Here is a 16248-nt window from a genome sequence, read left to right as displayed (position 1 = left end):
AAATCATAATGGGTGTAAATTGTGATCACGTGACATTCAGTAAATGGAGCTGTTGACTTGATTTTTTAGTTTTAAAGCATGTCAATGAATACATACAAGTATCCATTGCTTAAGAACAGATGTCTCAACCAAGTATTTTTTTTAATAGTACTGCCCCGTGATTGTACATTTCTGTTATTTAAAACTCCACTTAAAACTTTTTCAGAGAGTTATGAGAAATTCTGGACTTTCTCTGACAACTTATGATTTTAAATTCATGGTTTAAAGAAACATAGCCTTTGCTTTGTAGGTGCAAAAGAGTATCCCTTATTCCCAATAGCTGAATTGCATGGTTTGAGTGAAACCTTTGAAACAATATGCGGGAGTTGTCTATATCATGGCTCTGACACTAACTAGTCGTCTAGTCTTGGGCGAATTTCTTAATTGCTCAGTGCCTTAACTTCCTCATCTATGAATTGGGGATAATGTTACCTCCCTCTCAGGGTCGTTTTGAGGATTAAATAAGTGTCTATGGGGTGTGGAGAGAGAGAGAGCTTGGCAAATGAGGCATGGTATATTGGTGCTCTTGTTGAAACGTTAAGTGTGAGATTTTAACTATGTTGAAATACAGCATTGTGTTTTTGAATTCTGACATGCTTTAAAATAGGTGTGTCTTAAAAGAATACGAACGGAGGGGAGAGTTTGAAGTAGGAAGGGGACATATATGAAGTCATTGTTATTTGCCAGATACCATACTAGGGATTTTACATAGTACTCCTATTACGGAAATATTATATGATGGGTGCCTGTCTGTTGGAATGTGTACTCTCATGTGGGCAAGGGGCGTAAGGTAAACCTGTTCAGAGACGCAGAAAGCAAGGAAATCCTAGCAGGAATAATGCGTGGCCATGTTGGGTGAAAAGAGAGAAGAGAAGAAGAATGTGTGTGTGTGTTGGGGGGCTGAACTCCTACTGGTGAGTTCCGTCTGCAGAGTCCAAGCGCTGCTGAGTAGGAAGGTCTGTATCTCACATTTGGAAGAGGAAGGAGTAGGAGGGCAGGGTTTCCAAACGTCAAGTCAGTAACTGAGGTAGTTACAGCGTACTTGAATTTGTTTCCATTATTTTTATAGAAGTATAATTAAGTGCAGTAAAACATACACCTAAATATACATCTTTCTTTTTATAGAGATATAATTAAGTGCAGTAAAATATACAAACACTTAAATATGCATCATGATAGCTTTTTACACATGCATACATCCAGGTAACCACAACTCAGATCAAGATACAAAACAATTCCATCCTTCCAGAGAATTCCCTCGTTCCCCTTTCCAGTCTATATCCCCTCTACCCCTGCTGAAGAGAACGAGTGTGCGGACTAGCATATTAGTGTGGCTTCTTCTTGAACTTCCTGTCAGTGGAGTCAGGCACTGTGTGTGGCTTCTCTGGTTCAGAATAATGAGTTTGAAATTTATCATTCCTGCAGATATCAGTAGTTCCATTTTATTGCTGTGTAGTATTCCTTTTTTTTTTTTTAAACTATACCGTAATTTGTTTATCCATTTTCTTGTTCATAGTTATTTAAGTTGCATCCATTATTTGGCTATTATGAATAAAGCTGTTCTTGACATTTTTGTACAAATCTTTCTGTGGGTATATATAGCCACAAAATTTCCTGTGGATATGTTCCTAAAATATGCACATATATAAATTATTTATTAAATGTATTTTATGTAACATTTATTAAATGTATTTTATGTAACATTTATTAAATATGTATATATAATTTATTTAACATTAATAGACTGCCAAAGACATTTTTTTAAGATTTTATTTATTTATTTGAGAGAGAGAGCCAGAGGAGGAGCAGAGGAAGAGGTGCAGGCAGACTCTGTGCTGAGCACGGAGCCCAACGCGGAGATCGATCCCAGGCCCCTGAGATCATGACCTGCACCAAAATCAAGAGTCAGATGCTTAACCGACTGAACCACCCAGGTGCCCCTGCCAGAGACTTTTCTAATGTGATTGTATCATTTTCTCCTCTGACCAGTGACAAGTGAGAATACTTACTAACTCTGGATATTGTTAGCAATTTTACTTAATTATTTTTAAGTAGGCTCCACGCCCAAGGTGGGGCTTGAACTCACAACCCTGAGACCAAGGGTCACATGCTCTACTGACTGAGCCAACCGGGCTCCCCTTGTTAGCCTTTTTATTTTAGCCATTCTCTTGGGTGTGTAGTGGTTTCTCATAATGGATTTCACTTTGCATTTTCCTCGTGTGTAATGATTTTGAATATATTTTCGTATGTTTATTCACTATATGTCTGTCTTTTAGAAGTATCTCTTCAGGTCCTTTGCCCATTTAAAAAATTGGGCTGTTTTCTTTTTGCATTTAAGGAGTTTTTAAGCTTATTCTGAATATTTCCATATGTTGCCTTATACTTTCTTTCAATCTGTGCCTTGCCATCCCGTTTTCTTTCGATGAGCAGTATCTTAAAAATTTTGATGAAGTTCAATTTATCATTTTTTTTCTTTTATACGCATGCTTTTTGCCTCTTAACGGAGAACTCTTTGCTCTCCCAACTTTTAGGGTTTCTTTCTGAAGTTTTATGGTGTTAGCCCTTACATTATAAGTGCATTCTTGACCGGAAACCAAAGAAATGAACTTATGTCCTGGATTTCACATAGACTCTGAATAATTAGTAAGAACACTTTATAAAAGAAAAGTCTTTTTGTAGTTTTAATTTTAAATTAATACCTTTGTACATGACAAGGGAACTGTTACAACCTGAGCCATACCTCACAAGACATAAGGAACTAGTTATATAACCCCTAGTTTATAAATCAATGACTTGTGATTTCCTACTGTTACAATCTTTATTATAAATAAAACTCCTTTGAAAGAAACGTAATTCTGATATTAAAGAAAGAGATTGAAAGCATAGAAAATGATGGAAAACTACCCCATTCATTTTATGATGCTGCATAATTCAGGTATGAAAATCTGAGAAAAATGTTGCTTGTTTGTGTACACAACTTATAGATCAATTTTGGATTCTAAATAAAATATAAGCCAAACACATTTAGGAATATATGCAAAGAATTGACCCTTTGTGACTAAGAATGTTTTATCCCAGAGTATTGTTGAATACTATGAAAGTTATATGATGCATCCTGTCAATAGATCTCATTAAAAAAATAAAATAAATGCGGAAGGGGAGCACCTGGCTGGCTCAGTCAGTAGAGCGTATGACTCTGGATCCCAGGGTTGTGGGTTCAAACCCCATGTTGGGTGTAGAGATTACTTTAAAAAAATAAATTTAAAAAATGTGATAGGAACTTTTTCTCTTAACAAGAAAAATAATTATCTCTCTAAAACCAACAATCCAGCATCATACTTAATGCAGGCGTAGTTCCATAAGCAGCAGCAAATCAAAGATGCCTATAGTCATCATTATTTAATATATATTTATAAATCCTGGCTAGGGTCATTAAAGTAGCATAACTAGTTTAGAAAGAAGAGAAACAAGTGATCAAGTTTTAGAAGATGGGCTTATGAACCTACAAAAGCTAAGACTTGAAAAAAATTTTATTAGAATCTTATAAGAATTCTTAGTTGATAGAATTCTGACGAGTGCTAAAAAAGTAGTGGGATATAAAGTAAAAATTAACCAATACCTTTTTATTTCTACCGGACATAGCCGTTTAGAAGATATCCATAAAAACCCATTTATAAAAACCATAAAGCGTAAATATGTAGTAATAACCCCGACCAAAATATCTCACACCTATCTGAAGAAAATTCAGAAATTCAAGAAAGCAAGCATACCATGATCCTGGATTAAAAAACGAACTCTTCCCAAATTATTACATAGATTTAACGTGAATTTAAAGTGATTATTCAAATAAGGTCATGAGTGTATTGAAGTGATATATCCCCATTGCTTACCACAATGTCTGGCATGTAGTAATTGCCATTCAAACAAATCTGACAGTTTCTTCTATTTGTAATTCAACAAACGTTCACTGTGCAATCGCTCTGTGCTAAAATACAATGAAAAGTGATGAGTCTTTGTTCTCATTGAGCTGATATTTTGATGGACATAGGGGTAGGGTCAGATAAAAGACATATATTGGAGAAAATTGCTATGAACAATGAATAAAGCATGTGGAAAGATAAAGAATTAAGGGTTGGGGCGACACTGCAAAAGAGCATCAATCTCTTATTCGTCTCGGATGTTTTTAGTCTCGCCATCTGCCATTCAGCGTACGTTTAACCCTATCTGAAGTTTTATTCTGGTGATGCAGGAAACTCTGAGAAAGGTCGGCCCTAGGTGGCTTCCTTTGCTGGGAACAGCGTCTGTGTCTGAGCACCACCCTCACTCACACATTGCAGTAATGTCTGCGAGGGCGTGTGGTGGCAAGAGTCACCCATTTGGTATTGTGTTGGGGGTGGGTTGTGAGGAGGGTCCCGGTTCTACTAAGGAATTCTGCAATGACGTATAAAGCGCTGACAGTGTTCCAGTTTTCTTTTTTCTTTTTTTTAAAGATTTTATTTTATTTGACAGAGATAGAGACAGCCAGCAAGAGAGGGAACACAAGCAGGGGGAGTGGGAGAGGAAGAAGCAGGCTCATAGCGGAGGAGCCCGATGTGGGGCTCGATCCCATAACGCCGGGATCATGCCCTGAGCCGAAGGCAGACGCTTAACCTCTGTGCCACCCAGGCGCCCCAGTGTTCCAGTTTTCTAAAAGTCCTGTGATGAATACCACCCAGTAGAAAATATTGTCTGATACTTGCAGTACAGGACAAAGAGTGCTGAACACCGCGTGATACGGTTTCCATCCCTTTAACAAATATCATGTACCACTTACTGTGCCAGGTGTTAGGGATAGAGCAGTGAATGATAACACGGGGTTCCCTGCTGGCTAGGGGGCGATCGGAGTAGTCAGAATAAGACATGAGGAGCGGCTGAACAAAGGTGAGGCCAGTAGAAAAGAAGAGGGGTGGGGATGGAGTTGTGAAATATTTCGGGGTGAATTTGACAATATTGGATGTTGAGCTAGATTCTTCACGCTCCAGTCAAAATGATCTTTTAAAATTGCTAATCTCATGATGCCGCCCAGTTTGCCTTTTCCTGCCTCTGACTACGGAAATCCCACCTGTTCTTCAAGACGCAGATCAAGTTCCAGGCCTGCCTAGAGCCTTCCTCGATTGATCCAAGCAGATGATCAGTAGCATCTCCTTTGGCTCCGAACGGTTTTACCCCTGCAGTGAATTTTATCCCGTGAGGTTCTGCACTAAAGCTATTTCAGCATGTCTTTGCTTCCACTGTCATTAAGGGGGCTCTTTGAGAGAGTGACTAACTGTATCTAATTTGTATCTAGATCCTATCTAATACAGGATTTTGTGCATAATAGGCATTCCTTAACTATTTGAGAATGTACAACATGAATAATTATTTGTTGCTGATGATTTTATTTGGCTAAATTGTTTGGGTAGTTTTGTTTTCCCACAGTCAAGTCTTACTTATAGTTAAGTAATTGCATATTAAGTGACAGTCATTAAAATTGTAAAATAGGCTAATGAAATTCAGTACAGATTCTAGGAATAAGCTCAGGCTTTTTTTTTTATACCGATGTAATAGATAATTACTTCTTCATGGTGTATGATGTCAAAAGGGAACACAGGGCTTTGATTCAGTTCATTAGATATTTAAAAATACTGAGCCTTTACTGTTTGTCAAGCACTGTCCTCATCTGTAACATTTAAGGATTGAAAGATCCCATCCTTCCTTTAGTTTTAAAAGTCTGCAATTATATCACTAAGCCTGAATACCTAGTAGGTGATAAATAAGCACATCTTTTTTTCAAGATTTATTTTATTTTTTTGTTAAAGATTTTATTTATTTATTTATTTGAGAGAGAGAGAACGAGCAGAGGGGAGTGGCAGAGGGAGAGGGAGAGGCAGGCTCCCCGCCAAGTAGGGAGCCCAGTGCAGGGCTAGATCCCAGGGTCCTGAGATCATGACCTAAGCTGAAGGCAGACACTTAACTGATTGAGCAACCCGGGCACCCAAGATTTATTTATCTGAGAGAGAGAGAGCGTGTGTGCTCGTGCAGGGGGGAGGACCAAAGGGAGAGGGAGAGAGAGTCTCAAGCAGACTCCACACTGAACACGGAGCCCCATGCAGGGCTCCATTTCAAGACCCTGAGATCTTGACCTGAGCTGAAACCAAGAGTCAGATGCTTAACCAACTGTGCCACCCAGGTGCCCCAATAAACACGTCTTTGATTAAATTCAAGGATGATCAGCCATTGAAGATAAGCGCTTTTAGTACTGTTTTCATAATTTGGCTTTATAAACGTCCGCAAATATATGTATTTCTCTGCTTTTTAAGGATTGAAAATTGATGAGGATTTAGTTTATCCTTTGCTAGAGTAAGTGAGGGCAATGATAATAAATTCAAATCTTAGGCTAGAAGATGCCCCTACGGATTATAATATTAGAGGGTAATGCGTGAATTTCTGAGGCCAGTTACGTTCTATATAATGGACTTCTCTTTTGGCCCAGGTATTTTGTAGATTGGGTTATGCATTATTATTGTCATAACATATCACCAAAGATGCAGTTTGTCAGCCTACTTGTTCCTTTCACTGAAGACTTGTGTACCTTTATACAAAGGACATGGACTTATTAGTAATATTGCCTGTTTGATCCATCTAGAGGAATTTTCCAGACCATAGAAAGTATTTCTGCTCCTGGGAAGAGGAATTACTACCCTTATTCCTCTTCCTCTACCTATGTCTTGAATGTTGCTGTTCATAGTTCTGTCCATGTTCTACACGTATCTATCTGGGCCAGCTCATCTACAGCCGTTACCTCGGTCTCAGACGATAGGCTCCTCCCCCTATTTGCACGTGCACACACACTCTCTCAAATAAATAAATAAATAAAATCTTAAAAAAAAAAAGAAAAAAATGAGGGAGAAGACCCAAATCTTGCTTACAGAAGAATTCCAAATTTTATATGTGTGTGTGTGTTTATAGGTATACATAAGGCTGAAGACCTTAACATTTATATCTCAAGTCTAAATTTTTTTCATGAGTCCCAGACTAAGAAGTTCTTCATTCCCCTTCGCCACCATTTTGTTTTGACTCTACGAGTAATGCATATTGATTATAGAATGCTGAGAAAGAGAAGATTATATATACACAGTGGAAATAATCACCTAAAGTAATCTCGGTTAGCCCCTCGGTGCGTTTCCACTCTAGTCTTTTGGTGCTTCTTTAGATGGAACTGCATTTGTAATTATTGAATGCGATCTGGTTTCTGTGTTGTGGTGAAGAACAGAGGCTTTGAAGCCTGCCAAATACAGGTTCAAATCCAGCTCCGCTACTTTTAATAGCTGTGGGAACTTTGGAAAGTTTCTTAACCTCTCTCAGTCTGTTTCCTCATCTATAAAATAGTATGACTCTGTGGGATTGCTCTGAGGATAAAATAAAATGTTTTTAAGAGAGTCAGGTTCTTGGCACATGGTAAAAGCTCAGTAAATGGAAACACTCACTGTTTTATGTATTATCATGTCTGTGTCCTGCTAGTTTTCTGAGTTGTACCATTAGCATTTTCACATGTCAATGCAAACTTGTTGGAGACGTAGTAGCTACAAAGTAGAAACTCTTCCATGGGACAAATGATTTTTTATTATGAAATATTTAGGTTGAATCCACTTTGGAGTGTGATAAGTTATCGTGTCTTCCATATATATCATCTTTTCTCTCCTAGTTTTAATATTTATCTTTTTTCCTTCTATTTCATGAATTCGTTTTATACTGTTTCAGATCTTCTCTTTCCTTCCTCCGATGTACATTTTGGTTGTGACTCTGATTGAGTTTCCTTGCAGTTGACCAATAGAATGTGTACTTTCCTCATCCAGTCTTGCTATATTTGACTTCCTCTTCCTGCTCTATTGAGGCCATGTTTTCTTTTTTTATTTTTTAAAGATTATTATTTATTTATTTGGCAGAGAGAGACAGCCAGCGAGAGAGGGAACACAAGCAGGGGGAGTGGGAGAGGAAGAAGCAGGCTTCCTGCTGAGCAGGAAGCCCGATGCGATGCGGGGCTTGATTCCAGGACCCTGGGATCATGACCTGAGCCAAAGGCAAACGCTTAAGGACTGAGCCACCCAGGCGCCCTGAGGCCATGTTTTCTTATTAGCTTGAATGTGCCAGAGGCTTTCAACATTGTTTTCCGGCTACTATATGAAAGCATTTGTAGAGTTCTGCTCTTCCCTCAGTGGTTATGATGACAAATCTTTTCCTTGTTTCTCAGTACATTTTCACTGGCCCTGTGCTAGCCGTTTTTCTGTTTATTCTCAAAGGGAGAAAGAGTCCCAGAATGGCTTTGTACAGGCTGTTTCCTTTGTCTGAAATGTCCTTTCCCATGGTCTTTGTGTGGCTGGCTCTTCTTTTCAGACCCCCACTTAAATGTCCTCTCCTTCGAAAGGTTTTCGTTGACTACCCAGTCTGAATGGCTACCTGTTCAGTGGCATATCACCTTAGTTTCAATCTCCGCTTCTTCTTTCTTTAATTATTATTTACCACCTTTCACTAAAATAGAAGCTCTAGGAGGACAGTGATTTTGTCTGTTTTGCTGATTTCTTTAATGTGAGTACTCACAACCATGTCTGGGACATATTAGTTGCTCAATAAATATTTGCCGCGTGAATGAATTAACTGTTGTCCTTCTCTCTGTGCCCTTGGGTACTAATCCAACCCCTTTCTCAGACTTCTACCGACAAGTCAATACTGATAGAAATAAATGATCAAAAAATAAATAAATAAATGAGGGGCACCTGAGTGGCTCAGTCAGTTGAGCATCCGACTCTTGGTTTTGGCTCAGGTCTTGATCTCAGGGTCCTAAGATTGAGTCCCATGTTGAGGTCCACACTCATCCCAGAGTCAGTTTCTCTCTTTCTCTCGATCCCTCCCTCTCTACTCCCCCCCCATTTGCACGTGCACACACTCTCTCTCAAATAAATAAATAAATAAAATCTTAAAAAAAAAAAAGAAAAAAATGAGGGAGAAGACCCAAATCTTGCTTACAGAAGAATTCCAAATTTTATATGTGTGTGTGTTTATAGGTATACATTTTCCCCATGTAGAAATAGAACTTCATCTCCCTCCTCCCTTGAGTTTGGACTTCCTGATTCACTTCCAAAGAAATGAGGGTGGAAAAGAAAAAATAAATACCTTTACAGTGAAGAAAATCTGGCAAATACTACCTGTAACAGTCAGAATAATGGCCCCTCAAAAATGCCCACTTCCTAATACCCAGAACCAGTGACTGATACTCTGCACGGCAGACGGGCCTTTGCAGACATGATCGAGTTGAGATGGGAAGATTATCCTGGATTATCTCGAAGGGCCCAGTGTTATCACAGTGGACTGTTTCTAAGAGGGACGCAAGAGGAGTCAGAGTCAGAAGAAGGAGAAAAGAAGATGAAAACAGAGGTTAGAGCTATACTCTTCGAAGATGGAGGAAGGTTCCACAAGCAATAAAGTTCAAGGGGCTTCTAGAAGCTGGAAAAGGCAAGGGAACAAATTCTTCCCTGAAGCCCTGCCACCACCTTGATTTTAGACGTCAGATCCCTAGGACTATAAGACGGTCAGTTCGTGTGGTTTAAAGCCCCTGAGTTTGTAGGAATTTGTCACAGCAGCGATAAGAATTGAGTACCCCGTGTTTGCCGTGTGGGGCACATGGGCTTCCTTTCCAACTTGGTATGAACTCAGAAGAGGTACTGGGGTCGGTGGTGTTCGGAAGAGGCCTCCAGGAGAAAGGAACAGCACTTTGCCAGCTCTCGGTTGCCATGCGGGTGCTGGTTCTCCTCACTCTTTTGTCTGTTTGATATTTAGCGGCAAGTTGGGGGAGGCGGCCCATTCATGTATCTCTCTTGAAGTTTTCCTCGCCCAGTTGTGTGAAGTATTTGGAAAAGTATGATCCCACTTTTCTGAAGCACTGTTAATGTTTTGAAACTCATGAGTGGTTATTCCGTGTGAATATTCCCCAGTACTGTAAGCACTGTGGGTCCAAACCCATATAATCGCACTTCCCAGTACCTGTCTCCTGCTCTCTAGTCTTGGCTTTGTTTAACAATCCACCACTTGCTCAGTGGCTGGAGTCAGAAACTTAGGCGTCATCCTGGACTCTTCTTTTTCTTTCTCATCCCCCATATTCAGCCAATCACCAGGTCCTATTTCTCTTTCCTAATTATTTCTCCAGTCTTCTCCTCCCCTCCCTCCCCCTCCAGTCCAGCCCTCCCGCGGCAGCCATGATGGTCTTTCTGAAATGTAAATGTGTTCGTATCATTTCCTGGTTTAGATCTCTTCAGCGATTCACGGTGTGGCAGGGCCTTTTGTGCGGCTCCTCTGCACCTCCCCAGCCTCATCTGCCTGGAACATATGTTGCAACGTCCCCCAACATTGGAAGGTGACATAGTCCCTCATGTTTCCACCCCTTTTTCTGGTATGCCTTCTCTCTTATTCTTGGCCCAACCAACTCCTGTTTATCCTTCAAGACTCAGCACAAGTATCAACTCTTCTGTGAAACTTGTGTACCCCCTGCCTCTTCCCAGCAGAATTTGGTATTCTTTCTTATGGCTTCCTTAGCATCGACTCTCATTTCTCTGGTGGTGGTGGCGGCTATCAGTGTCCCAATAAATAGTATTAATCGTTCCAATGGCAATAGTCATTATAATAGCTAACACTTAAATAGCGTTTACTTTGGGACAGGTTCAAGCCCTGCCTATTAATTGATCTCGTTTTCATAATAATCCCCAGGAAGTAGCTACATCATTATTCTCATTCTACAAACAAGAAATTGAGGCACAGAGAGCTGAGGTAAGTTGTCCGAGTCACACACTACTATGCGTGGATGTGGAGTTCAAATCCAGGAAGTTCAGCTCTCGAGTCTATAAATTTAACCTTCTGCCTCTGTCTCCTTCCTTGGGTTATGAGCTCCCTGAGGAGGGGGGTTTTGACTGTCCTGTGTCACCTGAACTATGTTCCCTTCCCTAACTGCATTCCATTAACTGGTTTGCTGATCTCTGACAAATGAATACGTGGTAGGTAGGTAATGGTTAACCAATTCCATGATGATGTTTTAGAGAGGGCAGCAAACGAATAAAAAGGAATGGCTCTAAGTTTTGTGCAGAGCTTCTTATCTGCTACCCATGGTGTTGACCCTGAGGCCGGGCCAATTCTGCTGACTTTGGGTGCATGCATACATTCTGACTGATAGGTTCAGGGCTATAAATGAATTGGGGGCTTGGAAGGGGATAAAAGTAAGATTTCTTGACGAACTTTTCACTTCTTTCCTTTTCTTATCTTTCATTTCCCTCCCTTTTCATCTTCCCAGCAAATGCAGTTGCATGGAGAGTGTTAAAAGATGATGTCAAATTTCCAAAGGTTCCTGAACCACAGCTGGGTCATGTTCTGTTTTGGGTTACATTTGGTTCTGTTTTGGGTGACAAGGAATATGGACCCATGAAATAATTCAGAGCCTTAATGAATGTGGATGCTTTTAAAAAATAGTCAGAAAACAAAGGTTTCCTTTGTCTTGCTAGTTATCGGTGTTGTGTGGTATTTTGACTCCCAATACCCCAACACTTGTTTTTTAAAAGATTTTATTTTTCAGCAATCTCTACACCCAATGTGGGGCTTGAACCTACAACTCCAAGATCAAGAGTTGCATGCTCTACCCACTGAGCCAGCCAGGTGCCCCTGTTTTTAGGGGTGCTTGGGTGGCTCAGTTGGTTCAGTGCCTGACTTCAGCTCAGGTCATGATCCCATGGTCCTGGGATTGAGCCCCATGTTGGGCTCTCTGCTCAGCAGGAGCCTACTTCTCCCTCTCTCTGCTGCACCCCCTGCTTATACTTTCTCTCTCTCTCTCTCTCTCTCTCTCTCTCTCTCCCCCTCAGTGTCAAATAAAAAAATAAAATCTTAAAAAAAAAACAAACACTTTTTTTTTTTGACCATTGCTTCATTTCGGATTGAAATGAACAGAAAAAGAGTAATACCTTTACTTTTTCTTGGAAGCTCTACTCTTTCATTGGATTAGACTTTCCATACCTGCCTTCGGGGTTGAGCTATGGCAATTTAAAACTTTGTGAACCTTAGACGGCCCTCCTATGGGGCGCCTCTGAGAGTCCAAGGCCTGAACCTGGCATTGAAGGAAAAGAAATATGTCCTCCTCCATTCCTCAGGATCTCCTTATTCACAGTATGTTATGAAACGAGTTCTCCTGGAGGTGAAGACACTTTCCTGTGTCAGTCCAGCATGGCATAGCTGATGCAGATACAGGCTACAGGTAGCCAGAAAGAAATCATCTGGTGATCTTCACAGTCTGTTTTCTGGGAAACAAAATAACAAAGACAGCAGAGTGGATTCAAATTAAACTTGATGTCGTTTTTGACAGGAGCTATGCCTAGATAGACATTGTCATTTATTTGTCCTTGGCACGTGATTGAAAATACTCTTATGTAACTTTGTCTGAACTTGTCTGAGATCAGCCATTGTCCAGAGTTGGCAGGGCTGTCAGGCTTAGCGAAGCTCCCATTTTTGGCCTTCTGAAGCTTGGGTGGCTGTTGGCGTCCGTGGGAGGCCACCTTGAACACACTTTTCTCTCTGGGTTCCCTGAGGCAGTGCTAAAATGGATAAGGGCCCTACGGACGCAGCAGCTATTTGGTCTGCAGACCCTGCACTCTGTCCCGCCATGTTACTTTTATCCTTGGACCGCGTCACGTGAAGGGAAAGTACAGAAATCCTAGCTCTTGAGCCTGTGTTCCTACCCATTCCCCTTAAAGGTAGTTCATTTACCTGACTGACCCTTCTGTGGAAAAGGCGCACTGCAATACTGAGTTTGGAGCTGGAGAAACCCTGTTTTTTGGCCCTGGTTCTGCCACCGTTAATGGTGGCAATTTATTGAATCGGCTACCAGTTCCTCTCTTTTTCTTTCTCCTTATTTTCTGAACAGAAATACTTTCTCCTTTCCTTGAAAATTAATAAGGTGATATGCTTGAATTACCTTGTTCTCCCTGGAAGGTAGACCCTGAATCAGCTCACCTTGATTTTTGAAAGGAGTTGAAAACACAGTTACGGTTATTTGTTTCGCTAATTATAGTTGTGGCTTCCCAAATAACAGCCTACATTTCTTTAGAGATAGAAGAAGATTGCAGAGATAGTGTTCAACCCTCTGAAATGTAAAAAGAAATGGGGCGCCTGGGTGGCTCAGCCGTTAAGCGTCTGCCTTCAGCTCAAGTCATGATCCCAGGGTCCTGGGATCAAGCCCCGCATCGGGCTCCCTGCTTGGTGGGAAGCCTGCTTCTCCCTCTCCCGCTCCCCTTGCTTGTGTTCCCTCTCTCGCTGTCTCTCTCTGTCAAGTAAATAAATAAAATCTTTAAAAAAAAATTTGAAATGTGAAAAGACAGGGAATCTGATCTGCAAAGGTGAGAGAGCGTCTGGAAGTTCACATAGCAAGGGAAAGAGCCAAGACGTGAGTATCCAGGTTTTCTGATATACATAAGTGTCATACATCAGAAAGCTACATTTCACCTATTTCAAGTAAAAAACAAACTTCTATAATAAAAGCTATTTCGTCAGATTTTCCATATCATATAGTGTATGTGATACATGTAATATTTACAGTTAAATTAGTATAGCCTTTATCATTATTTTTATGTGTAAAATATTTTTCTCTTGGCTACATAGTTCAAGTAGTTTCTTTTCTGTGGGTTGGATAGGGAATAAGTATTACATATCTAATGATCAGTGGGGAGTAGGGACATGGATTGAAATAGAAGGGAAACTTGGGGCGCCTGGGTGGCTCAGTCGTTAAGCGTTTGCCTTCGGCTCAGGGCATGATCCCAGGGTCCTGGGATCGAGCCCCACATTGGGCTCCCTGCTCCGCTGGGAGCCTGCTTCTTCCTCTCCCACTCCCCCTGCTTGTGTTCCCTCTCTCGCTAGCTGTCTCTCTGTCAAATAAATAAATAAAATCTTAAAAAAAAAAAAAAAAAGAAATAGAAGGGAAACTCAACCCAGTCTGTCCTACCCTTTCCTGTGAGTGCAATTCTGATGTGTTATTTGGCCTTAAACATATACTCGTGACACATTTACATCCAGACACACCTCTTGCCGTTAACAACATTGTTAATTCAGTTCCAACTCACTTTCCTGCCTCAGTTATCTTGTTTTCCCTAAAACAAATTGCTAAGATCATATTTTTTTTTCTAGCTATCTATAACCCCATGTATTCGTTTCCTCTTGGTGCCGTAACAAATTCCCACAAAACTCAGTGCTTAAAACAACACAGATTTATTATTTGACAGTTCTGGAGGTTATTGGGCAAACACCAAGATACAGACAGGGCCTCTTTGCTTTCTGGAGGAATCCATTTCCTTGCCTTTCCCAGCTTCCATGAGCCACCTGTGTTCCTTTGCTGATGTCTCCTTCCTCCACCTTCAGAGCTGGAAACCGTAGGTTGAGTTCTCACATCTCATCCCTTAGACCTCTTCTGCTTTCTTCTTCTAATTTTAAGGACCCTTTTGATTGTATTTAGCCCAAGTGGGTAATCTAGGATAGTCTTTCCATCTCATAAAAGTTACTTACATCTGCAAGGTTTCTTTTGCCATGTGAGGTAACAACATATTCACAGGTCCCAGGGATTAGGAAGTAGAGTTTTGGGGGAGGGGCATTACTTTGCCTATCACACCCAGTATCCATGTCAACTATGTCATGCTGTGTCTTTTTCTTCTGAAGATATTAAGAGAATGGCTCTTTTTCAATTGTAAACATGATTTTTTTTAGAACACTCATCATTAGTGCTTATCCCAATATCCCCATGTACTTCCTTTGCTTATTAAGAGAATTTCCACCCATTAAAGATGATACATATCTGAAATTTATAAAGGTTTTGGAAAATGCAGAAAAGAAAATGAATCACACATTACTCCACCCTCTCTAATATAAACCAGTTATTGTCTTGGTATACTTCCTTTCAGCTTTTTCCATGTATTTATTTTATATAGTTATCATGATTATGTACAATTTTGTCTTTTTTTAAAGTAAGCTCTACACACAATGTGGGGCTTGAACTCAACCCTGAGATCAAGAGTTGCACGCTCCACGGACTGAGCCAGCCAGGAGCCCCAGGATTTTGTTTTTCTTACAAACATGATACCGTGAACACTTTCCATATTGTTAATAGTCTTCCTAATCACCTAATGAAAAAAGGTAACATTTTTCTTGTCACGTTAGTCCATATTCCTAGTAGAAGACTTAGAAAATATGGGGAAGTGTACATAAATAATTTCTCCAATTTCATTATTCAGATTTCACTAGTCTTAACATTTAGGTGTATTTCATTCATTTTTTTTCTATCCTATTTTTTTTAAAGATTTTATTTATTTATTTGACAGAGACACAGCCAGCGAGAGATGGAACACAAGCAGGGGGAGTGGGAAAGGAAGAAGCAGGCTTCCAGCGGAGGAGCCTGATGTGGGGCTCGATCCCAGAACGCTGGGATCATGCCCTGAGCCAAAGGCAGACGCCCAACGACTGCGCCACCCAGGCGCCCCTCTGCCCCTCTATCCTATTTTTTTTTATAAGGCAGCATTTAGACTCCTATCATATGTGTAGCTTTGTATCATGCTTTTCTCTAATAATAATATAATATTTACATTTTCCCCATGTTTTTAGTATGTATTGTTTTCAAGAGTAAACTTTAAAATAAATTGTATTGCAAAATTAATATGGCCATTTTAATTTTTTAATTTTTAATTTTTTTTAAAGATTTTATTTTTAATCTCTACTCCCAACATGGGGCTTGAACTCACGAACCCCCGAGATCAAGAGTCACATGCTCTTCTGACTGAGCCAGCCAGGTACCCCCTGGTCATTATTTTTATTTTCTTTAATTTTTTAAGTTATTTTTAAAACTTAGAAAGTACACATATGAAAAATAAGAAAATTTATATCATTCATAATTCAATCAGTCAATATTTGGGTCTATATACATATAAAATATGTGTGTCGTTGATTTCTAAAAATGGACTCATATTATCCACACTCTTTTTTATTTGCATTTTTCACTTAATATGACAAGAGTCTGTTTTGTGCCCTTATTGCTTTTCAACATCATTCTCCATAGCTTCACAAGAGATATGCTTATAAAGTACTTTAAACACCGTCTGAACATAATAAGCCCTCAAATGTCAT

General features: G+C 40.0%; 1 protein-coding gene across 7 annotated transcripts in view; it reads left to right on the top strand.

Moving 5' to 3' along the window:
* KLHL13 (kelch like family member 13) overlaps nucleotides 1-16248 on the top strand; it is a 282631-nt gene that overhangs the window by 168084 nt on the left and 98299 nt on the right. The gene's annotated exons all lie outside the window — the stretch shown is intronic.

The sequence above is a fragment of the Ursus arctos genome, chromosome X (assembly GCF_023065955.2).
Source record: "Ursus arctos isolate Adak ecotype North America chromosome X, UrsArc2.0, whole genome shotgun sequence".
In the NCBI taxonomy this organism is placed as follows: Eukaryota; Metazoa; Chordata; class Mammalia; order Carnivora; family Ursidae; genus Ursus; species Ursus arctos.
Note: the sequence above shows the minus strand (reverse complement) of the source record. Positions and strands in the feature narration are given on the sequence as shown.